Genomic DNA, 25,672 nt, shown 5'->3' with positions numbered 1-25,672 from the left:
TCTGAAACTTTAGCTTCCAAATGTGCAAGTTATTTTAAAAATCTAAACCAGGCCAAGCCTCTTGTTTGGAGTTTTACGAGAAAAAACGGGGTGTGCTCCTCCCAAAACTTCCCCTGCTGGAAATGGATGGTGGGCACATGGCGGAGGGCGAGAGCAGGAAAGCGGCCCCAGTCCTGGGGGCACTGTGTCTGGGGGCACCTCAGTAGCACCCAGTGGCCACAGTCTGCTTGCATGGAGGGACACAGCCTGTCCCCCGAGGGTGGCTATGGAGTGGGGGAATATTCCCTGTCCTTGACTGAGATGAAATTTCTTGGAGAGCAAACATCCTTTGCATCCCCATCCTTAGGATTTGTGCCTGCCTTTGGTATCCTCCATCACAGGGGTGTGTTATTCTGGGGTGCAAGAAGAGGAAACAGCTTGAAATACTTCCATTTTCTACAGGAATTAAATAAAACTAAGTGCTACGAATTTCCTTTACCAGGTAGCGGGATGCCCAAACGCACAAAGAACATCCAGTTCTGCACCAAGGGACAACCAGGGAAATAAGGTATTTCAGGAAAAAAATGATTCTCCAGTCTCTTGGAGGAGTGTTTCAGGTGGCTGAAAGGAAAGAAGAAACACACAGCCCTGCAAAAGCGTAAGAAAGCCAAAGGGCCATCAGCTCTGCCTTAAGTGGGATGCTCAAAGAGAGGTGATGGAAGACCAGCCAGCTCATCCCAGACCAGCCAGTGCCATGTGGTGAGCACCAAACCTCCTGGCACACAGTGGCCTCCGCAGCAGAGGGAACCCATGGTCAGTCCCGATCACCAACGCTCGTAGCAGCCAGACTGGGAGAAGTCAAGGGATGGGTGGTCTGGAGTGACAAGGAGCTTGGGGAGAACTGGCAGGGCTTTTTCAAAGCATACGGCCACCAAGCTGCACCTCCCGTCTCCCAAGGTGGACTTCTAACAGGGGGACGTTCTTCCAAGAGAGATGGGGACAGGAGGTGACTCCCGCCACGGAAAGGAGAAGAGAGCAACGCGGAGCACTCACATGCTCCAAAGCTATTTAAATGCCAAATGTAGCTCCCTAGTGAATGCTGCATTTAACTAAGCAGCTTTTAAAGCACTGGGCAAACAAGCCTTTTCCTCCCAGCATCCACTTCCACGATGCTACCCACCTCCCTTCCCCTCTGTGCTTTCACCCTCCTCAACTCCCAGCAGCTCTGCTCCTCCTATCCACCTCCCCCTCCTCCAAAGCAAGCAGATCTGTAAAAGGCTGAGTGAAGCGGGCAGGCACGTGCCGGGAGGATGGTGATTAGAGACCCGCCACCCCCTTCGGCATCGCTTGCTGCGGCTGGAGGGGCTGTACCGCGCAGGAGCAATGGCCGCGGTGCACATCACACATCCCCAGCGCTTCGGGAAGTGTCGTCTGAACCTCCACCAGCTTTCTAGCTGAGTAAGCGTCAAAGAAAAAAATCAGGTCAACAGCCCTCCCTCCTTGAGAACGTTTCCATCAAACCGGACTTTTCCCACCCCAACACACACCGAAGCAGAAAAAGCGAGGGCTGCTGGCTGTGACAGCCGCCACGTCGGTTCCAGAGGGGACAGAGGATTTGCCAGCATCTCCCCAAAATGTTGCTTGGGAGCTGGGTGAGGCGGGCATGACATGGGAAATCTGTCCAGCTTCATCTCTGCCGCGGCACAGAGTCCAACACATGCCCCAACGTAGTGGTCCAATCTTTACTCTCCCAAACAAATACAGAGAGGAGGTGGACTTCAACCTTAGCCTCCAAGTAAGCGTGTTTCACTGGGTCTACTGAAGCCACCAAAGCCCCGTACATCCCGATGTTCCCACCTTGCCCTCGCCCTGGCCCCTTCCCTCTAACGAGCTTCTCCCAGGGAAGGACAGCAAAGCCCCACTGCGCATCCGTAATCCCCAAGGACGGCTAACACAAAGTTACTGACCTCGAAAATTTATGGTCCCCATCACACAGGAGAGCAGAGAAGCTGATGGCAATGGCTGCTTCTGGATTTAAAAGGATCTAAACTCCTCACGGAAGCAGCCTGCACCCCAAACCCTCACCCCCAGAGTTTGCACGCCTGACGTGATAAATGAGGCAGGGAGGGCAGCCGACGAGCCAGCATCCCGGCATCCAACCCCTACCACCCCAGCTGGGGAAGGAAGGGAAACCAAAGGCAAAAAAGCAAATCGTCCAGCCTTACACTGCCATCAGCATGGCGGCTGCCCTCAGCTGCTCTTGGTGATAAATATTGAAGGGAAAACATCATGCGATTCATTTAGGCGCCAAGCATAAACCAGGAGTGCGTTCAGCACCACATCTGTCACGTGGCGGGGCTTTCCAGCCATCCCATCCTCTTCTGCAGTGTTTTTCTGTGTCTTTCTCATCTCCCGTGTTAAAGAGATGGGAAATGTGTGCATCGCCGGTCCCCCCTTCCCAAACCAAACGTGCAAATACAGGCTGAAAAACACCCAGTTTCCAATCCTGGCAAACTTACAGCAGTAACTTATTTCCAGGCAGAGCTGTGATTTTTATAAGGGATACTACCTAAGGAGTCAAAGGTGTAACTGTACAAGCAAACGCAAAAGCTCTTTATTTCTGTAAAGTCTGTTTGGTTTTTTTTTTTTCCCCTCTTGAAACGACAGGGAGTAACACAGCTCTTGCCAGTTTAGTGGGGTATACATGAAGGCTTGGCTGAAAGCAACCTCATTAAACTGGCTGCGTTGTTAAGCGCCAATCCAAACACACAGTCCTCTGATCACCGCATGACAGGCTGAGAACCAAAGGCAGTTCGCAATTAAACCCATAATAATCAGGAAAAATCCTTATCCCCCCCCCCCCAACAGAATCCAACACCATCCCCACCCTCCTTTCTTTTTTTTTTTAAATTTACTTACATAATCAGCATGACAGATAACTTGGAGGAAATCAGATGCTTAATGATTAAGAGACACTTAGGCAGCACTCTGGAAGATAAATACACCCTTTGGAAACCCTGCAACAAAAACAGAAGGTATAAACAGAGAGTAACTAGTTATTCTGATTAAATCTTGGAAGACCTGAAATACCCGACTGCAGCAGAACAAAGCCAGTGTGCGCCTGGGCTGCTCATAAAAATAAGTCACACCCTTTTTTTAAAGAATTCACCCAAATAAACCTAAGTGCTTCTGTGTTGTTTTTGTTTGTGTGCGTGTTTCTTAAGGTCTAGGCTGACAGGAAAACTCCGCCGTACCCTGGAGGGATCCCGTCGCCTTCAGCTAAAATTAGACTTCAAGGAAAGCGGGCAAAGGCGAGCGTCTCCAACCTGCGCCAGCACAGCGAGGCTCCCACTGCGCGCCTGAGGAGCGGTGCATCAGGGTTTTCCCTCCCCTCCCATCGAAACCAAAAAGAGAGGGGGTTTTGGATGAAAAGAAATTAAGGAAAAGAAATAAATAAGGCATGCACTGAGGGAGAAGGGAGGGGACAGCAGATCTATCCCACTGCCGGGCTCGGAGGGACCCGAGCGAGGACGTGAGGATGCAGCTGAGCCACGGGGACAGGACAGGGTGCGATGGGATGCTCGACCCAGCGGTGAGAGAAACCGGCAAAGCCCACCAGCAGCTCACCCACCATCGTGGATGCAGAATAAGGCACCTGCTTTATCGTGGTCCGTGACACCAGCGCCGGGAGCCTCTCTTACAGCAGATGGCATGCAGAGCAAGACAAGGGGATGTGCTCAGTAGACATTCCCCTGCTTTCCTCGCCCGATGGTTTTCCTCCTCCACTTCTCTCTGCCCTCCCCCCCACCACATTAAATGCCAGCGAAGCTCCGGGGAATATTTAATCTCAAAACTCAGTAATCAATCAGTTCACCCTCACGCATGAGAAAGAGTCACAGCAGTAAGCACCAAATCCCATTTCTACCCAGCAATACGACGTTTTAATTACGTACATAAAATTTCCCTTTTAACATAAATCCTGAACAGATCCAGGCAGCCCCCGGGTTGTGGGTGGGGAAGGACACACTGCCGGGGAAGAACACAGGGATGGGGGTGAGGGGAAAGAGAGGAGAAACCATGCCGGCAATTACTTAAATCGACAACTCTATATGGCTGCTCCACTTTGCCATTGGCACCACGACGCTTTGACCTTGCGTTCACCATCCCAGAGGAAGGGCAGCAGCGTGGCGAGCAGCAAGTCCGCATCCAGCCCTGCCACCAGCAGATGCATTGGTTTTATCCCATCACACCAGCAAGCATGCGGGAAAATGGGAAACGCACGACAGACACACGCGGAAAGGTTTGGGCCAGGCTGCGACACAAATAACAACAACCGGGCCTCGCCACCGGTGCTGCGAGACTTACTCCAAAAACTGTTCACATCAGAGGAAGCCTTTCTAGCTGGGTTTGAGCAAGTTTGGCGTAGTTCCCTGTAAACACTTGGTTTTTCCCAAGCTCAAGCACAGCCGGACCAGCAGGACCATCAGACAGCTGCCAGTGCAATAAGTAGGCAGCATCCTGCTGCAAGCAACATCCCTCCTTCGCCCAACCAGACCAGTCCTGAGTGGCATAGCTCACAAACAGCTATGTTAAAATATATACTTCTTTTTTTAAATATAAACACATGCACAGACGTTTCTCATATATAGGAACAAAAGAGGGGACACCCCGCTGAAACCCCATGTGCAGCTCAACTGCTCTCTGAAGCAACGAAGGAAATTAGAAGCAGAGACCAGGCACACACGCGCTCGCCATGGCGTGGTTTGGCTCTGGGAACGTTTCTGGATTCCCCAGCACGAGCTCTGACCTCTGAGAGCTGCAAAACAGTCTCGGAACCACTCTGGAGGGGAAGTGGAGGGGTCCTTGGGTGCTCAGCAGGGCAGGCAGAGCAGTATGGAGAGCCAGGCTCTGGGTGCCCATGGGGACGGCTGACCCCAGTCCGTGCCCCATCAGCTCAGAGGTCCCCAAAACACCCATCGTGCCCCAAGAACAAGTCAGAAACCACCTCCCACACACAGCAACAGCCTTGCACCCCTCAGCACAAACAAAACACCCCAATCTCACAGCATGCAGCAGAAAGCAAGGTCCCCTCCCAGGGGATGAACCCACCCATGACCACCGCTCCAGCCCCACCAGACCATGGTGCTCAGAGAAAGCAAGGGAAACAAGCTCAGGATTGGGGATCTCGGAGTTATCTTTGACTTCTCTATGTGTAGCAGGGCTGGGTTTTTGAACATTCTTTTTTCAGGCACATCCCGTGGTGGGCTTCTTCAACATGTGTGCAATGCTTTCAAAAGATGTGCACTCCTTGGCTCGCAAAAGCAGTTTTTGGAAGGGGAGGTGGCGCGGTGCAACAGGAATTTTTCAATTCCTCTCAACAGGAAACATCACGCAGAGATCTGCAAGGGAAACCTACCTGTAACTGAGATTTCCACACAGTGGTCTCCTTCCAAAGGCCAATGCTCCCTCCCCTCCTTTAATCTTTGGCTTCAGTTTCCCCAAGCCCTGTAACATCAGGAATTGCTTGGCATAAGGGACAAATTCCTCAAGCTCCACATGCATACCTAGAGAAACTATTGCACTTACACCCTCCCTAACCTCTTTAGCCCACATTGGAAGATGCACAATTAAGAGGGACCGGGCACCATCAGCTGCCCGCAGCGTGTTCCTGGAGGATCCAGCCGTATCCCCATCCTCTCCCAAAGAGCAGGACTTCGCAGTGCAATTCAGGACAGAGCTACTCGGTACAGTATCTAGAGCAAATTAAACCTCCTGGGCACAGCAGTAAGCATGGATTTATTGATTCATGGAAAAACGTCCTTATAAATTACTTCATTCAGATCAACGGGACAAGACAAAACGAGGGCTATCCTTGGCAGTGAGAGGCTGCAGCGCTACCATTTCCCGTACTCCAGAAGAAACCACTCTTACGGAGCAGACACTTCTAACAGGGCTTCGTGGGGCTGACAGAGGACGATACAGAGGCCAGCGCGGATCTATGCCATGTCTCACCCAGTCCCCACCTCTCCGCCCCACAGCAGGCAGAGCCAACGGATGATTTTTGCAAGCAAATAGGTACAAATGCTGCTTGACATCTGCTTCACACCTGCCTGTTGGCTTGTGTAGGGCTGCAGCCGCCAGGCAAGGTGGGATGCAGGGTCTGGATGCAGAGGTTGCTGCTGCCGACGGCATCCCATGTGCCGCTCATCCGAATGGGTCTGCCTGCCGTGGGGCAGGGAAGTGGGGATCTGGTGAGACATGGCATGAAGGCCCATCAGAAGTGTCTGCTCTGAAAGAGTGATTTCTACTGCAGTATGGGACTCCCAAGCATTGCAGCCTGTTAATCTTATCTGCTTTCTTGATACTGAGGGCTGAAGGCACTTTTGTCAAGCTCAAGCTTCCTCCTGGAGCCACCAGCAGCATCGATCCAGCATGTCAAGATGAGGCTGAGGCCATTTTCTGCGAATGTTTGTTCTAGTGCTTAAATGCAGTTCAAAAATAAACAAATACACAGATGTACCTGTGCCTTGCTCTAGATAGCACACATCTGGCTTTGGCTTCCAGACACGGGCTGTTTGCTAGACTGAAGAGCCGCTGGATGCCCACCACCACCCCCCTGACAAAGCGATAGAAGCTCACATTTTTCAGCTTCTTGATGAAAAGGCAAGAGGACCGCTCACGTTCCCCCAGCATGAAGCATTTCCCCAGCTTTTATGCACGTGTGGCACTTCCCCGCACCCTCATCAGTCAAAGCAGCCCTGTCAAACGCCGAGGGCAGGGCCACGTGCTGCCCTTCCACCACAGGCTCAGCAGCAGCCATGCTCCCCAACTGCCTTTTCCAGGAGCATGTGCAGCTGATCACGGCTCAAAGCCCTTTCCAGGGCTCCAAATCACCTCCTGGGATCACTTCCCAGCATCCCCATCTTCAGATCATCTCCTAGTTTTTAAAATCGGCGCCAATTTGAGACCTACTTTAAAAAACCACGAGCGAAGAAGCTGAGTCACATTGTTGGATGCCTCCAGGACGGTACCTGTGGAGGTCTTCTAGGAACGCCTCCGCCTCACGCGAACTCCTCCGCTGGTAACAGTAAAACTACAATTATCTCTGCAGATTAATAAAGGGTACCGCATCTCTGGCAGCAATCCGAGGCAGGGACTCCCAGCAGCAATAAGTTCAAGTTATCAGGGCGCGCAGGCACACACAGCTGTGTTTGCGGTCCCCATGGCTCGCAGTCACCCACCCCCGCCACGCTGCCTCACCCGTTCCCCAAAACACACCCCATCCCCCCGGCACCGATTAGTATTTTGATAAACAAACATGTCTCCTCACATCTATTCACTTAACTCACCATCGAGGGGTTGCCATTCCCATGCGCATTGGCTTTGCAGAATAAAACAGTGATGGGGTTTCGCATCCCGGTGTGCCACTGTCCCTCCTCCCAGCCCCAGGGCACAGCTCCCAGCTCCACAGCATCCTTCTGGCTCAGGGACTGGGAACTGCCATGCTGGATGGACCACCTGCCCTCACCCTGCTATTTGGGGGTGGTGGGGAGAAAACAGCTCCTTTACGTGGTGAGAATTAAAAAGAAAAATCAATGGATTTGTACCACTGCAGCGGCCCGGGATGTTTGCAATCATCCCCTTATAGCAGACGGGCTGTGCGCAGCACCGGGGAGCATCCAACATGAGTGCAGGTGATTGAAATGGAGGGCACCGGCCGCTGCTCATAGCTCTTGGGAACACAATAAATAATGCCACAGAGCCCAGAGCTAGGAGCTGGGAAGGCTGCAAGCCCTGTCAGCCCTTCCCATCCTGGGCGAGAGGGAGAGCGAGCTGGCACGTGTGCTTTGTGCAGGTCCTTACACTCCTGGCTGCTGGGTCCAGGCACTTTCTGGTTGCGCCATCTCAGAAATTGCCCTCACCGTGAGTATCTTTGAGACCAGGCACAGCAGCCTTCGGGGACTATTGCTCTCCGCTGCACTCCTAAAACGAGCTCTGCGCTCTCGCCGTGGTGCGGCTGGTACCCAGATGAGGTAGGTGAGCCCGTGAGCATCACTGAGCACTGCGCGCTTCCCTTCAGCTGCTGCCCGTGCACACCTGAAGCAATACAGAACAGGCACAAATATACCCTTAAAGTCAGTGTCACGCCAGAGTGAACCACGAAGGTGTCACGCAGGAATATGCAGCCAGCAAATATCTACTTCTTCGCTCACTGGAAATCATTTAAAATGGCAAAGAGGAAAGGCAGAGCGTGGGGCTGGAGCCAAGCCCAGCAAACGCTGAGGGGATGAAGGGGCAGAGGGCTGAGGACGTGCCACCACTCGCTGCCGCTTTCACCCTCACCAGGGGACCTTCTTCCAACCCTAATTGTGGAAACACCTCTGCTTTCAGAGCAGCCCATGCAAGGGCAGGGAGATGAGATCTCACCCCGCCCCGCACCTTTCAGTGTGAAAACAGGCACCACGGTGGAACGCTGCTCTGCTCCCGAGACACCAGGAAAGCACCGACCGCCCCGCCTCTGGAAAGCCATTCTCTGCTTTCCTTAACTCACTCAGGCATGGCCACAGAAGGCAAGGAGTTGATCTTTCAAGGATAAAGCTGATTCCCCCTGCTTTTATCTAAAATTTGCCTCCCCTCTCCATCTGTAAGCCAAATCAGGGATAAAGCAGGTCAGTGGCTCATTATTTTAGGTGCCATGATGAGATGTATATATATATATATATTTGGGTTTTTTTTAATTAAAGGGAAATTCATTCACTTAAACACTTCAATCAGCTTAATTATCCCTCTCCAGGAGTTGTTTTTGGTTTTTTTATTTTCTTATTTTTTTTAATAACAGAAGCAATCAATCATCCCATGGAGGGCAATCACCCATTTCCCCCGGAAGCCCCCACCTCCAGCCATGGCTGCAGCCATCCGGGCTCCTCCCGGCATGCCGGCGCGGAGGAGCAGGACAGCGCGGTGGGCCGGCATGGCACACGCTGCCAACACACAGGCGGATAAGGGGGTTAAATCCAGCTGCTCAAGGATAAGCTGGTCACAAACTGCAGATAAGAAAATGGGGAATAGCGGTTTGCCAGCCTACAGCAAATACCAGCACAAGCCACTTGCGTGACTGTCACCGGGTGTTTAACTCAGAAGTTGCCGGTATCGGAGACCGTGAAGCCACATTTTGTTAAAGCTCTCCTGTTGAACTGCTTTCATGGCTATTTTGAAGCCTGCAGTAGAGAAGGCTGAAAAGATAAAGCAACTCTTGGCTTTGAGGCTGGCACCCCAGAGAAGACGCAGCAGCGCTTTTTACCTGTTGCTGTGACTTTTTGGCCTTTCAAGGACTCTCGTGGGGCCAAACACAGAAGAACCTGAGTCACACCAGAGAAACCTCAGGAGATAAAGCAACCAGAGACCCACCCAGCAGCTCCTGCAGAGCACAAACACAACCACACCAGCGGCCCCCAACATGCACAGAGCCACAACTTGCTGATCTTAATCCCAGGCACATAAATTCCCAGGTGGCACCTTTGGACTAATACATTAAATTTCCCCACTGACATTTAATTTCCTTTTTGCCTTCCAAGACTAAAACTTCTTCCAATTGCTGCTCAAAAATAAAAGCAACAGCTTTTTATTCCTTTGCATCCAGAAATACTGAACTGCTGCCTCTGGGGATTCTGCAAAGATGGAGAGGACCCTTTTCTCTGCACTGAAGCCACCAGCCGTGCCCAGGTAGCTGCAGCACAGCCACTAAACTTTAAAACCTGTCAGACAATGGAAAGCTTATGGCTATGCTGCAATACCTAGTGCTTCCAAAATCTGCATCGCCCAAAACCCCAGAGCTAGAGATCACCACGCAGCTGCCTATCGAGCATCCCGCACCTCAGCTGTGGTCCAGATACAGGTTAGCAGGAGAGAGCAACGCAAGTCTTGGCCATGGGATGCCCCATTCCGCTCTCCTCCCAGCTCCGTTCGGAGGCAGCCAGCTGCATCCCGCGTTAGCGTGTTTTGCAAAACGAAAATGGGAGTTAACCTCCGTAACCACAACTCGAAGGGTATATTTAACTCAACTAGAAGCCAAAGGAGATTGGGTCCACCGCAGATTAAATTAGCTGAGCCTGCTTACGCCAGGAGCTCCGGTCTGGCATCAGCCACACCTCCCACAGACTTATTCCTCCTAGCTCCACGATTTAGTGTTCCCCCAATGAGGAACGGACCTGCTCCATCAAAGCTCTGAAAAGGAAAATACACAGAAAAGAGGCAGCAGAGTGGGTCCAACAGGTTCCCAAAGCCTTGTGCAGGACACAGTCCTGCAAGGGTTTATATCACCCATCTAGACTCCGGAGCCACGGTGCGGGATGAGGTGCGGTAACCTGCGTGGTGTTGCCCCTCCTTCAGCCCAAGGGGAGGAAGAGGAGGATGGAGGACAATGGGGAACCCCCTCAGACCACTCCAGAGCCCAGCTCCAGTGTGTCCCCTGCACCCCAGCACAGTATGGGGGGAGGGTGAGGACGTTTCCCTTGTGGTCTTCTGGACCTTTGTTTCAGATCTGCCTCCCAGGAAAAGGCTCATTTTTCCTGCCTAATTTCCACTGGTAACGTTTCATCCCCCATCTCCCTTCACTGCGGTCTCACGCAACGTGGTTATTTTTACATTTTCCTCCCAGGAGATGGTATCTCCACGGGGCACGGCTGCCACACTACATCAGATCACTGCACCATGCCAGCTCAGCCCTACGACAGTAGGATGAAGTCTTGGGGGAAACCCTGCCGCTGGGTATTTTTCTGTCTCACCGGTGTTAAAACTCCCCAGTTTTTCAGTCATGGGCATCCCAAAAAGCAAAACAGTCCCAGCCCTAAAAGGTAGCAAGGTGCTGTCCCACCCCCTCTCTCCATAGCCCCCCACCCAAGCACCAAAACCATCTTCCAGTCATCCTAGTTTTGGATTTTTCTGAGGCTTTTGCATTTGTCATGGCACCCTGCGAGGCACTTGCTTCACCCAGATCTGGGTCTTTGTGGATCCAGGACTTCCAGCTTGACCCAAATTTCCTCCCCACAGGGAGGGACTGGGTTTGGCCATGCCAAGATGACCATCCTCCTCAACGTGGCATGTGGGCTTCAGCATGACATGGGATTTCTTTAGACCCGCATCGCTTATTGGGTACTTTTATACTGGGAGAAGAAAAAAAGCAGCACTTCCACAAGTAATCTAAGAGCTTTTGGTCTTTAAAGAGCAGGGCAATGGAGAGCAAAGCTGGCAAAGGGAAAGGCTGGTTTGTACACCCATGGGAGACCACCAAGCGGTGCAGGACGGTCTCCCGCACGCTACAGCGCGTCCGTATGGTGCAGCTACACCCCTTCACAGGCACAACATCACAATCCCACCGCCAACCTCCCATAACCCACCGCTGGCAGAGCCCACACTCCTGGCTTGGAGTTGGGGTGGCAGCAGTGAGTGGCAGCCAGGAGCACTGGGATGGGGAAAACGGGATCCTTTCCAACAAAAGGAGGACAGTTCGCCCAGGGTTTGCTTTCCTTCCTTCCCTTGAGATCACTCTCCCCACGATTTGGGCAAGACAGAGAAGCCTGGTGATCAGGGAAGAAGATATTAGGCTGTGCACTGCTTGTTTACGATTACTTTACAAATAAAGGTGACCATAAAGAATGTTTGCATCCTAAAAAAAAATCCCAGCGCCCTTCCCCCATCTACGCCTCCCAAAGCGGAGCACAAATCCAGCTGCTCTGCAATCTTATCTTGACACAGAAGCAGCCTGGGACAGAGATATAAGAACTCCCCGAAGGCACGGTTTATTAAAGGCATCTTTATTTAGTCGGTTCTCTTCAAAAACACCACACTGAAGTGCCATTCCCGGACCGGTTTTCATTGCAGCAGCAGCAAACACCACCCAGGCAGGGTCCCCCAGCCTGGCGATGCAACGTGCCCCCCCCAAAAAGCTGTGGGGTTTTCCCAGGCTAAAAAGCAACTTAAGACCGGAGGGTACACCCAGGCCAAGGCACTTTGGGGGACCCACAGCTGAGAGTCGCCAGGAGCTCCAGAACACGCCCTGCTCTCTCCCCGGGGATATTACAAGGATGGAGACCAGCACATTAATGAAGTCAGCGGGATGTTCCCTATTTATCCAGCAGCTCTGCCTCCGACCCCACGACAGGCACGCTACCATGGAGGTTTGCACACCAGCAGCCAAATATACCTAAGCCCAGATTTCAAGAACCAGAGCTACAAAACAACCACACAAAGAGGCAGCGGTTCACACGCATCCCGGGGAACCTCCCCGCAACCAACGCCTCTCTATTTATCCAACACGCAATCTTTACACGTTCAGCTATTTTCATCCCACCCTGCTATTAATGGATGCAAAAAGCAGTTGGGTAAAGCGTTCGACAAAAATCTCATTTAGAGATCAAGACAAACTTAATTGGTTTCTAGCCAGACCTGCACAAAGATGGGTTACTCCACAAATACAGTTGCTAATCTGCCCATTATACTCCCTAAGCTCTCACCGACAAAGCAAAAGAAAATAAAGGAAAGATGCACAAAGAAAGGCAGTATTTTCAGCATGTTACTTCCAGGGAGTAACACATCAGAAGCGATGAATTCTGCAAGAACAAGGGCTTTGCTTTTCTTTGAATGATAAGGAAAACCAAGTGGTAAACAAAATAACAAAAAGACCTAACGTAGATCAAATCTGCATTTTCCACAGGCAATCCCCTTCCATTTCAGATTCTTGAAGAGCATTTCCAGCAGCTATTGTTTCTGCAGCCGGGCAGTAGCAGGGGAAAAGCTTGTGACATGACGGCTCCTCAGCCATGTAAGTGACGGAGTAAAAAGGATGGAAAACCTTGTGATTAAAAAGCACAAGACTGAAACCCTGGAGAGCTGAATTCACTTCCTAACTTAGCTGTGGAAAAAAAAAATAAAATATGGCGAGTTTCCTGTGTGATCACATCCTAGATGATTTATTCAAAAACCTGGTGTTGAAAAGCAAGGGAGGGGGAGGAAGCAGGAGGAGGAAGGGGAAGACGCGGTCCTGTGGGCTTTAAATAGGCTTGGTGTTAGACCAGCACTGGCAAGCGGTTAACATACATCTGCATTGGGCGCTGCGTGACCTGGAGCTGGTGCTGGGAAAGCAGCGAGCATCCCACGAGCTCAGGTAAGAGACCACTCTGCTCCTCCGCCCAGATGTGCGGCACGAGCTCGCCAACCCCACATCCCCAACAGCAGCGTCCCACAAGCTTGCACAACGCGGAACTCTGAACAGAAACAAAATCACATGCAAAATGGAAAGGTTAGCGGTAATTTCCCGTCTTGGAGCTATGCAAGAGTTTAGAAACAAGAATATAAAGCTGTCCTCCAAATGCAGCATATTATAAATTAGACGGCAACGCAATCACAGCGCTGCAGAGCCAGTTGCAGCAGCAGCACAGGTAGAGAAGCGATGAAAGGGCTGTTTGGCTACAAGCTTCTCCCCTTGTGCAACAGCCCAGGACTCCCAGCTCTGGTGTAGGCGGCGTTGGAAGTCTGTTTATTTTCCCGAATCCAAGCCAATTCTGCTCGGTGGGAAGTGCTGCACCCAAGGGAGAGCGGAGCTGCGGATCCTCTGGCAGGACAGAGCTGAAAGCAAGGCCCGCACCGGAAAGGACGGCAGTCGTGTGTTTTCGACCTTTACAGCAACATTCCTCAAGGTCCAGAGCATCTTTGCAAGAGCCTTTTGTAGCAGGTGGGTTCTCTATAGGGCAGAGAGCCAGAGAGGTGTTTTTCCAAGACCTTCCTCAACCGTGACACGTGCTCGCAAATCCAAGGCTTGGTGCGAGCAAAGGGCAGCCCGATCCCTGGCCTTGGACAAGGGCTGCCAGGCATGGAGATATGGGGCTGGTGCCATCCCAAAAAGCTGCCGTGGGAACCCCAGAGCGAACAGATTCAAACTGTCACTTTCAGCAGCGAGAGAAGCTGTAATTAGCAGCACCAAGTACAGCCCAGATGCTGGGTATGGACATCCCCGTGATGTTTGCTTACAAGGCGACTGCTGGATATATTTGGTTTGGCTTTCCACCCCGCCACCCACCCCCGGAAAAACGAGCACCCATTTTTCACGGGTCTTTCTCCCCCCTCCCTGTGTTGCCCAAAGAGTCGATTTCCCAGAGCAAGAACATGCATCTCAGGACACACCGTAACCACCCATTGCCATAGCTGGAGCTCAGCCCTTGGCATCCCCAGGGACGGGTCCCTCCTTAATTGCTCCAATGCCCCACGGCATACCGGGGATGCCAGACCCCAAAGACACAGTCTCGCCCCTGACTCCCACCAAAATGAAAGATGTAGACCAAACACGAGGCAAAGGGAAGAAAATGTGGACATGAGGCAACTGAGCTACAGCTGTGAGACACATCGTCACCACTGTCTCACGCGTTTCTCACCTACTTCAGCCTCATCCCCGGTGCAAAGTCAACAGAGCTTCCTCTGATGCAACTACAAGCGATCCTTTGGAAATCGATCTGGTAAGTATTTTGAGGTTAAAGTCCCTCTTTACTCTCTTTTTTCTCATGCTGAAAGCTGTCACACTATAGGATGGCTTGAAAAGCCAGGGAGATACTGTATTTTATGGGTGCAAGGAAAGTCTTGTCATGCCAGCTAAGAGAACAGCAGAATTTCACAACTATGTAACACAAATCACAGCCCATCGCATATCACTGCAGTTTGAACGCAACTATGACCACCGCTGCATCACTTAACAAATGGCAAATTTTGTTGAACCCAGTGAACGAAGAGCAGCATTTAATACAAAAGTAAATGTGAGAAAATGATGAGCATAAAGATTAATTTCCAGCTCCATACCCAAAAGCAAACCGACTGTAGGGGTTACAATATTTAGCATACTCCCAGAATTTTCCTTGACATCATTTTGCTTTGTGTGATGGGTAGAGATATCTCGTGGCTCCAGAGCCACCAGCTACTTCACATGCAACTTGCCAGGCAGCACTCTCCACAGAAGAAAAAAGAAGCTGGAGTTTATAAATGGATCCAAGTTGTCCCCAAAAAGCCTCCAGCCTCTTTGCAGGATGCCTCCAAAATGCCTGGGTGAGGAGGCAGCACGTGGGCTGAGGTCTCAAATCCAACCTCTCATACCCAGAGAACTTTGGTAAGCAAACGCCTTACGTAAAATAGCTGTCAGGATACCCAACTGAAGCACCAGCTCTTGTAAACAAGGTTCCTCTGGAGGCAGCGGGGATTAGCACAGTTCAAACAGTCCTTGGCATGACTTACCGGAGCGCCCAGGAACAGATTTGCAAGTTCAGCTTTTCTCCTGCCCGACACCACCAAGCAACACCCAGGCTCCTAACAGCCTTAACCCTGTGACTCCTGCACATGGAGGCTGAGAAACAGGGCCAGGAGAAGCCCTGTGCTTGACCACAGGACCTGACGGCGGAAGAAAACCCAAGGTGGCATCGCCACGGGGCTGCTCTTTTCCCTTGCAGCTGGAGGAGCTCCAACAGCAGGGTGTCCCTGCGCAAGCTGGGTGAGCATCCCTCGGCGGAGGAACGGCAGCCGAAAGTTATGCATCGGATATGCAAGGAGAACAGTGCCAAGCAAAACAGGGCAGCTGAAAGTCACCATGCATCCAAAAGGCTTAACCTGATATTAAGGCAGAGAGCAGCCTCTCTTCCCTGCACCGGGCACACAGCTGCAGCCAAGACACCCCTAGCACCTTGAGGCCAGAGGGGAGAAAACATCAGCAAATGAAGCGTCCTTTGCACGCGATTTCTGTGAAAGCCAGGCATGGCGAGGGTATCCAGCCTCCCAGCCGCCTCTCCCCTGCCCTCAGCTCTGGCTTGGTTGAGACGGTGCTGCGGTTTCCAGGAGCGGCAGCATGCAGGAATGGGAGCGCAAAGGGCGCCTGGCAGCCACGGGAGAGAAAGCTTTACACAAACAGATTTACAGTCGCTTACATCCACACAAGCATCCTTGAAGGAAACAGCTGCACCGGACCTCAGCTACCACAGACTCTCCAGAGTGGCACGCAAGAGTTCCCAGCTCCTCTAAGCACTGTTCGCTTAGAAGATACTGATGCCAAGCAAGTAACAGGCACCCAGAAAAAGAAATAATAAAATCTCATGACTAGGCGAAAGTCAGATGGATGTGCAGCTCCAGAGAGCCGCCTCGGAAAGATCTGCACAAAAGAAACACTCAGGAGCAGCAGCGGGGCAGACCCACCACAGCCTAAGCTAAATAGCATGCAACACATCTGAGCCAGAAAACATCCCGGCTGTGCTGCCTCCACAGCCGTGCCATAGCAAGCAATTCATCTTGCTTGTTTGGGGAAATGGTCTCCGGACTGTTCCTCCATCCTCCTCCTCCCTGCTAGAGCTGGGCACAAGATCTGCTGCCATCAGAGGATGCCGGTAACAGGCACCGAGCAGGTAGGACATGGCCTGAGCAGCATAGCACAAAACACTGTGGGTCTTTCCACGACCCCGACCTGCTGTGCTCACCCCAGACCTGAGAGACTGCGCGTCCCACCCCAGAACGATGCCCCTCTGCATCCCCCATTCTCACACTCCATTTTTCTTTGATTTTTAGGACAAGTATTGTCCTCTCCTCTGGGCTGAAGCAGTGCAAAGCTGGGTCCTGGGTGCAGAGCGCAGCCCCAGCTCCCCTACCCTGCAGCATCAGGGTACGGGCAGTTTTGCTCCTGTCCAAAAACGGTACATGCACTTTCCTGCTTGTTGATAGTCTACCCTCAAACGCTCAACCCTAAAATCTCCAAGGATGCCCCGCTTACTAGAAGGGCCTCCATCGGGAAGGATCCTCACTCCTGCGAAGCAGGATCTTCACTGATCCTCACTCCTGCGAAGCACTGAAGGAACCAATGCTCCATAGCTAAGTTTTGCATATCGGTACAGAGCCCAGCTGTTGGTCTTTCACGCAACCTCTCCCAAGTCAGCTTCTGAATGGCACAATTTGGAATTGCCTTCCTCCTGCTATAGTGCCCCGGGGCAGGATCTGCCAGCAGCCCAGCCCGTCTCACAGGGAGACAGGCATGAGAGTCCCATGCGGAAGACGAGCAGCAGGGAGCAACGAACACCTGGAGATCCCACTGCCTTCTCCTCTGCTCTCCTGAGGATGGGCACAGGTCAGATGAATTAATTGGGTCCTTCCCCTCTCTTTATCTCACCGGTGTCTGGCTGCTGCTGGGTTGCTTTGAGCTTTGGCATTGCTGCTTTCCTCCCGGGGCCGGTGCCAGAAGGGATGAGGAGCCTCAGTGCAAAACTCCTGGCAACAGCCCAAATCCAGAGGTTGGGAACTGGGTCACTGGGTTCAGCTTCTGAAAACCGTCCCTTCAGGAGGGGTGGTAAAAGCAGCAACAGTCGCCTTCACCACCGAAGCCAGCACTGGACACTTCTGCTGCTCCTCCACCACACCCTCCCCGTGTTATTTCATTTACACTCTTGTAAAAACACTCGCATGTCGATGGAGCAGCCTGGAGAGGGACAGCCCTGACTTCCAGGGGATGAAGCTGTGTGCACAGGGAAGACATGATTCAGGTAAGCAGCACGTAGCTGAAAGCACATCGCTATGCAATGCTCACCCCGAGGAATGCAGAAGGCGAAACATGAAGCCACTTGTCTGGCAAGGCAAATAACCCTTCAATCATCCGCCAGGCCCTGCAAGTGCTGGGGAGCTCGGCACTCTGGGTTGAGAAAGACGAGGACGCCTCCAGCCAGCAACACACCACCTCTTACTAACCGCACTGTGGACGTGCTGCTGCATTTCCTCAGTGCCGAGTCCAGAAGAGTTCAGCGAGACAGCTCCGAAATGATGTAAAAGAAAAATCCAAACAGCAGCAAAGCAACTGGCACGTCCTCTGGGAAGAGACGAGGCGTGAAGAGCAACCCTGCTCTGGTGGGTTGACACGCTAGCGCCAGTCAGCACTGCTGCGATGACCAGCTGGCGTGTGCCGTGGGGGGTGGGAACATGCCCGTCCGCCAACACTGCCCCTCCAGTGGGTCAAGGTGATGTTTTGAACACAAAGACTCTCAAGGCAACTCAGTCCATGAGGAGTAATATACTGAGTAATTTATTGAGTCACAATAATACTGACTCATCAATGACTGTCACTAGGTTGGGCCATGCCATCCGTATGGCTGATTTAGGAACAGACAGGGAGCGACCTCCTCACCCAGGTGCTGGAATTCAGCAAATTCACAACAAAGGGCTGGGTGTGAACGCAGGAGGGAGCGCGAACAGGACGGGGTGATCGGAGATTCATACAGAGCACACAGAGGTTGCTCCAGACCTGGGCGCAGCGTGGGTCGGGATGCCCTTGGGAATGACCCCACCCAAATTCACCACAAGGAAAACACGGGCCAGATGTTCAGACAACTTCACGCGTTAATTTGGTTAATTTGCTGTAATTCAGGTGGCTGGTGCTCAGGCCACACCAATCACAAAACAAAGCACTGTCAGCTCAGATCATGAAACTCTCCAGTCAACTAACCACGTCTTCATGGTGTGCCAGGCCGCTTCTCTCATCTCCACCTCCTTTGGTTTTCTTCTGAGCGGCCACAAAGATTTTAAAGCTTTATGACTCACTGAGCTGAGATTTTCTACGCTACCCCAGAACTCCTGGTTCTTCAACGTATTCCAAAACATTACGACACGCCACGAGGACAGGAGATACCAAGTGCAAATGATCTCCTGAGAGGGCAGGAGGGTAAGAAGGCACCAGCACAGCTTTCCTCCCAACCCAGCTCAGGTTGAAGAAGGCAGCGGGGGGGGGGGGGGAGGTGGGGAAGCGGGAAGAAGACTCAAAGGCAAACAGCAAGTCACAAAGTCACACTCAGCGCCTTGCAAGGGGCTGAGGACCATCTATTTTTTGCATGAAATACAAAGTTGGAAATATGTCACTAAGGGTGCGGGAGCTAATGCAATATGCAGAAGAGCTTTTGCTAGCATATTTAACCTCTTTCCAACCCTTTACTAGTTGTTTCTCTTATCCCCTAGTATGGTGAGCACATACAGTAAGAAAATCTATATGGCTTAGCATCTAGATTAACCACCGCAGAAGTCAGGATCAGACATTCAGTATTTCTTCCCCAACATACAGCCCTTTGTTCAGATCACCTCTTTTTTCAGCACAGCGCTGACATCTGTCGTGGTGCAGGAGTGAAAAGTACACATATGATTACCTTAAAGGGGGGGGGGGGGGGAATCAATATGGACATGATTTGAATTTTACAGCATTCAGCTACCACGATTTGCAAATAAACAGCTGTCCCAGCAGGTCCATGCAAGCTTAACAGCACAGCAGTAAAACACAGGATTTTTCTACCCCTTTTTAAGAGAGTTTTACTTATATAAAAAAGTATATTTAAAAAAAAAAAAAATCACAGCCTGAAGAACGTAGTTAGGTCACGCTCAATTCCTGCAGAACAAGCACATCCTGCTTCACATGGCCTCACCAGTCACTCCATGGCAGTGGCAGCTTTCCGAAGCCAAGTTAAGATATTTAATTACCAGCATCAAGTCAGAAACCAAAGCATCCAACAAAATCCTCATTTGTGAGCGAAGCCTGCAGAAATCTTGTTGAGCAGGCTTTGGCAATCTCCAAAGCTGACAGCTGGATGCCCTGGCTTATCGACTGCTAGAGCACGCACAAAAAAAGCTCTGAATACTTGCAGTGCCGAGCAAGCCTTCAAGGCAGCCCTGCCGGCCTCTTGAAAAGGCTCCCATAAATAGGCAAGCTTCATTTATTAATACTTCTGAGATAAAAGTGTCTGTGTAGGAGCGGCTCAGTGCGTATCTGCACAGCAGGATGGGCAGAAGAGGACCACCCGCTCTGGGTGGTGGATCTATCAGCATCCCCAGCCAGTTTTTAACCAGTTCAGGTTATAAACGCAGCAGGTAAATTTGCTACCTGTGCACGTGGTGGGCTGGCATAAGCGCGTCAGCCAAAGATCTTCAGGCATCAAGCCAGCGCCGATGGTCGACGCACACAGACTGTGGAGCGGGAGTATAGAGTGAGAGGGGACGCGCTCCTGGCTGACTGGTAAAGACTATTTGCAAGGAGCCTGGCTGCCCAGCAGCTCTGTGCCTCCCCTGTGCTGGCTTCCTCCGCTGTGGCAATGACAGCACGGGAGAAGAGGGGGGAGAAACCGAAACAAAGCACAGAACCAAGGGAGATAAACATGACCCAGTTAGACCGGCTGTCCCCAGCTCCTGCCCACCCTCGCAGGAGGGCTCATCTGGGACCAGAGGAGCCGGCCCGCCATGGCCATCCCTTTCCTGCTCCCTCCCGCACCCCTGCTGCAAACAAAGGGTCAGATAAGGAGCCAGCTCAGGTCAAGACCGGTTTGACTCCGTTTCAAGCCCAGGGGAGCGGATTCGGCGCTGATTTTACACCTCACCCATCCTGTTTGCCTGCCTGGGGCGGAGGCCGAGATGAAGAGCAGCATGCAGGCCTGGCTGGCTGGACCCAAAAACTCTGGGGCCATGACAGGGGCACCACCGGCAGAGCCACACGCCAGCCAAGAGCTGGCCGGAGCCAGGAAGCATCAGTACTTCCTGCTGTCCTGCTGTCACACATTGTCAGGCGGTCGGAGATCGCGGACTTTGGCTTTTGCTTCCTGCTCCCAATGGAGCAGGGGCAGGTCCCGGCGTACGGCCACGGGGAGAGCAAGACGAGTCACTCATTAATCGAGGAACAGCAAGGTGGATGGATGCCTGACCCTGCGTGCCGAAATGAACCCCAGCACCCACAGAAAAAGGTCCAGACACTGCAGGACCCATTTACTCCTGGTGGGACTGAAAGAGGGGCAGGCAGGGAAGGCCGATGGCTTCGGCATACATTGTTTTCAGCGAGGGATGATAAAGAGGTTACATTGCGGTTCACCATGGTGGCCTTAATAGACACCACCACCCAATTTTGTATGCAGTATCAGAACCAGCCTCTAGAGAGGAAGAAAAAAAAACCACCAAAGAAGCCTTGTTCTGCCATCCCTCTCGGTGCAGCCAGGAGAAGCCGGCTGGTTGCACAATGCTGAGTGCCTGCAGTGCTCGGGACTGGCTGAAATCACCAGGGCAGCCCATGCCCACGGGTTCCCCTCGCCCCAGCACCTGGCAACGGGGGCTCGGCCGTGCTGCCTCCGATTTCCACGGGGAGCTCCTCGTCCCTGGCTTGGCAGCACACAGCCCCGCCAGTTCAAGCGGCTTTTATCAGGAGGAGAATTGTCATCTGTTATTGCCTTAAATTAACCTTAATCACTTAAAGATGCAGAAAGCCTGTTTCACACAGGCAGCAACACACTAGGCAGCACAGCTGTCCACAAGCGGTGCAGACCCCATGGATGAAACCCCACTGCTAATACTGATGACTTTGTGCCAAGCGAGTCAAGACCTGGCAGGATCCAACCGCAGCCATCGCATGCCAGTGGCAGCGGGTGCCAACCCCCAAGGCTCGCATGCAGCAAGGGCATTATCCTACCTCCATGCAGGCCCCCTGACCCGAATCTCCCTGAATTTCCAGCCCGGTGCAGCCAGTGACAGACCCGACCTCCCCATCTGGCAGCTCTCCAGCTGGTACCTGAGCCACAAACCCGCTCGTCCTCCACCACTGACGCAGCCATAGCCCGACACCGAGACACGCCGAACTCCTACTCCCACCCCGGCTCCCACATCAGAGCAGTGGGCTGGACCAGAGCGCGCCCGCAGCGACGTGTTTTACACCAGCACTGGTGTCTCGGCACATACTGACGATTAGGCAGCCCCAAATTGCTGTGCCTAGTGGGGAGGCATGGGGGCATGGCAGAGACCCACCAAACCCCCTTTTGCTCAGCCAGGGGAACCCCATCCCTGGAGCTCTGCGGGTAAGCAGAGGGTCGCATCCCGCCCCTGCGGGGCCCAAGCCCGGTTTGGGAGCTGCCGCAGAGGTAGGAGCCACCGTGCCAGCAAGAGCCGGGGACGAAGCAGCCCTCGGAGGCGTTGCCATGGAGAAGGCAGCGCAGCAGCATCCCGCATCCCACGCCCGCGGGTGGGCGCCCCCTGCCCGGCGTCCACAGGGGCGGGCACCGCCCGGGCGCAGCGGCGGGGCCCCGCTCCTCTCCCCGCGCCCCCCCCACCTCCACCCCGCCCAGGCCACACCGGGGCCGGAGGGCACGCCAGGCCCCGCGGGACCGCAGACCCGGGATGCCGGGTAGGGGGGGGGCGGTGGGCGCCGCAGGGCCTGGCCGCTCCCCACCCGAGGGGACAACCCCACGCAGCGCCCCGGAGTGGGGCGTGGGCTCGGCTCCCGCCCTCCCCACCTCCGCCACGGCGGGGGAAAGGCAGCCCCCGAGCGGAGAGAAGCCCCGGCCCCCCGCCCCGCTGCCAGCGCACCCGACCGCCCCCCCCCCCCGCCCCGGCACGGCCAGCGCCCCCGGGGCACGGGAGAAAGGCAACCCCCCCGCCAAAAACCAGCCAGCCGAAAGGGAAGAAGAGGCGAGCGGCGGCAGAGCCGCTGCCCGGGCGCGGTAGACTCACCCCCGGGCGCGGACGGCCGTACCTGCCGGCGCGGCGCTGCGCTGCGCGGCGCGGAGCCCGCCCGGCCCCTGCCCACAATGGGCCGCGGCCGCCCCGCCCGCACGGCCCGGCCCCGCCCCGCGCGCTGACGTCACCCCGTCGCCGCCACGCCCCCTCAAGCCGCCGCCGCCGCCGGGAGTTGTAGTGAAGCGCGGGCAGCGGCACTGGCGCGGCGGTGCCGGTGTCCCGAGCAAGGGGTACCGCATCGGAGGACGGCCTTGCGCAGAGCAGGAGGTACGGTGCGGGCGTCCCGCCCTTGCCTGTGCTGCAGAGGAACCGCAGGCCATCTCCCGGCGGCGGGATGGCAGCAGGGCGGGGAGGGTGCAGCTCCCTCCCGGACGAGCAGCGAAGATAAAGTTTCATCTGACTGGCGACATGGGTGATCGTGGACACGCAGGCTCAGCGTCCCGGCTGCCTGACAAAGTTCCCCCAAGCTGCAACATTCCCTGCTGCTCAGCTCGGATTTAAGAAATCAATTTTCCAGGGGTTCCCATTTCATGAAAATCAGAGCAGCAATCTGATACATGGCTGGATTCCCACATGCACGGGAATAACCTCCTTGCACGAGATAAGGCTGTGGGCTTCATGCAGAAGTAGTTACTGCTTTTGGTGCAAATCAAAACTCCAGATCAAATTAATAGCGTGTAACATTTTAGCCTAAGTAAACATTTTTTCCTGGATAAGAGGTCAAGCTATTTATATCTTGTATGAATTTTTTTCTCAGCAACAACCGTATAGGAAGGTCTGAAAGGCTGGAAGGGATTTACAGGGATTGTTTTTATATGGAGTCCGCACAAATTGATACAGAGACAGAGGAAGAGCCAGTGATGGGAAAGTAAAGAAGGAGCGTCCTGAGGGGAGTTGATACCAAAGCATGGAACAAAAATATAATGTGGGAACTGGGATAGCTTATACACAGCCGTCCAAACTCCTAGGTGGCCTTCTGTACGAGGGAGAGAGACAGAAATCTATGTATGTATAGAGTCATGCAAGTGCTAGACAGATTAAGCACCTACAGGCCTGACACTGGCTTTCTCTGCCCATCTAAGCTCCATCACAGGACTTGATCTGCAAAATAAAACCAGGGTAGGACCCATAGAGTTTCAACCCATCCCCTACAGTTTCATCCCCAAACCCCGCACTTCCTACCAAAATCCAGGTTCCAAACAACCAGTCAATACCACCCCTGGAGGAAAATGCAATAGAGTCTCAGGAATGGTTATGCCCATTCAAGAAATTTGTTAAGAAGTCAGCTGGACTTTTTAAAGCAAGAAGGTGTATTTATCTCAACAAATCCACACTTTCATAAAATGGATTTTCTCCTTCTCATCATGCCCAGTCCTTTTCCTAACATATTCTAGTCTCCTGTAGCAATGAGCTCCACAGGATAAGTGTGACTTAGAATCATAGAATGGTTTGGGTTGAAAGGGACCTTACAGATCATCTAGTTCCAACCCCCCTGCCATGGGCAGGGACACCTTCCACTAGACCAGGTTGCTCAGAGCCCCCTCCAACCTGGCCTTGAACACTTCCAGGGTTGGGGCATCCACAACTTCTCTGGGCAACCTGTTCTAGTGCCTCACCACTCTCATAGTGAAGAATTTATTCCTTATATCTAATCTAAATCTACCCTCTTTCAGCTTAAAGCCACTAACCCTTGTCTTATCACTACAAGCCCTTACAAAAAAGTCCCTCTCCAGCTTTCTTGTAGGCCCCTTCAGGTACTGGAAGGCTGCTATAAGGTTTCCCTGACGCCTTCTCTTTTCCAGGCTGCACAACCCCAACTCTCTCAACCTGTCCTCATAGACGAGGTGCTCCAGCCCTCTGATCATCTTTGTGGCCCTCATCTGGACTTGCTCCAACAGGTCCACGTCCTTCTTATGTTGGGGGCCCCAGAGCTGGATGCAGTACTCCAGGTGGGGTCTCACAAGAGCAGAGTAGAGGGAGAGAATCAGCTCCCTTGACCTGCTGGTTACGCTTCTTTTGATGCAGCCCAGGATACGGTTGGTTTTCTGGGCTGCGAGCGCATGCTGCAGACTCATATTGAGCTTTTCATCAACCAACACTCCCAAGCCCTTCTCCTCAGGGCTGCTCTCAATCCATTTTCCACCCAGCCTGTATTTGTGCTTGGGATTGCCCAGACCCACGTGCAGGACCTTGCACTTGGCCTTGTTGAACTTCATGAGGTTTGTATGGGCCCACCTCTCAAGGCTGTCAAGGTCCCTCTGGATGGCATCCCTTCCCTCCAGCGTCTTGACCACACCACACAGCTAGGTGTCATCAGCAAACTTGCTGAGGGTGCACTCAATCCCACTGTCCATGTCGCTGACAAAGATGTTGTTAAGCAGTGCTGGTCCCAGTATCGATCCCTGAGGAATGCCACTCATCACTGGTCGCCACTTGGACATCGAGCTGCTGACCACAACTCTTTGACTTGCCAAGAAAAAAACTATTTCACTTTATTGGTTGTGAATTTCAAAGTCATCCCAGTTCCCTGTTACTGGGCTGACTTCACCTCTAAGCTTTTTTAAATCACTCTTCACAGCCTAGCCTTTGGCAGACAACCACCAGCTGCCGTCCTGAGAATGAATCTTCCAGCAGGTGATACATCTTGCACCTTCCTGGAAACTAGTGAATACTCTGAAACCTGAAATAACCCCTCTGAAACCACTGACACCTTTCTATAGACGTGCTTGTCTTGCCAAGGACTTAACCATTCCCCAGAAGCACGAGAAGATGCAAACTGCTGGAGATTCCCCAGAATCTCTCTGTGTCCGTGCTAGCCCACAGCAAGAGATGCATTACTGTAATTCCTGTTGTAATGCAATGTGCTGCATGAGGTGTCCTATCTGGGTCATGGTGGGACTTGGGAGATTCCCAATGCTGGGACCCTTCTTTGCAGAGGGACGTGTTGGAGGCTTCATCTCAAGCTGAAGTACCAGAAAAAGGGCTCACAGATCATACTGGCAAAAGGAATAATTACAAATTGCCACAACCAACTGTATTTTGCACAGGGGTACTGCAGGGACCCAAGGTGCAAATGGCAACATACTCATTGTAGCATGCACGTGCTCTCTTAATGTTACCTCGGTATTGGAGCAATGGGAGGTGGCAATCACGGAGGCGGTTT

General features: G+C 52.9%; 1 protein-coding gene across 1 annotated transcript in view; it reads right to left on the bottom strand.

The window, feature by feature from the left end:
* The window catches only part of DAAM1 (dishevelled associated activator of morphogenesis 1), an 80,650-nt gene extending 77,686 nt beyond the window's left edge, over positions 1-2,964 (bottom strand). Inside the window, exon 1 of the mRNA XM_059819173.1 lies at positions 2,899-2,964. The gene's annotated coding sequence lies outside the window, so the exon portion shown is untranslated. The remainder of the gene's footprint in view (positions 1-2,898) is intronic.
* Positions 2,965-25,672: the final 22,708 nt, after the last annotated feature.

The sequence above is a fragment of the Gavia stellata genome, chromosome 7 (assembly GCF_030936135.1).
Source record: "Gavia stellata isolate bGavSte3 chromosome 7, bGavSte3.hap2, whole genome shotgun sequence".
NCBI classification, from domain to species: Eukaryota; Metazoa; Chordata; class Aves; order Gaviiformes; family Gaviidae; genus Gavia; species Gavia stellata.
The sequence above is the reverse complement of the archived record's forward strand: the minus strand, read 5'-3'. Positions and strand labels throughout refer to the sequence as shown.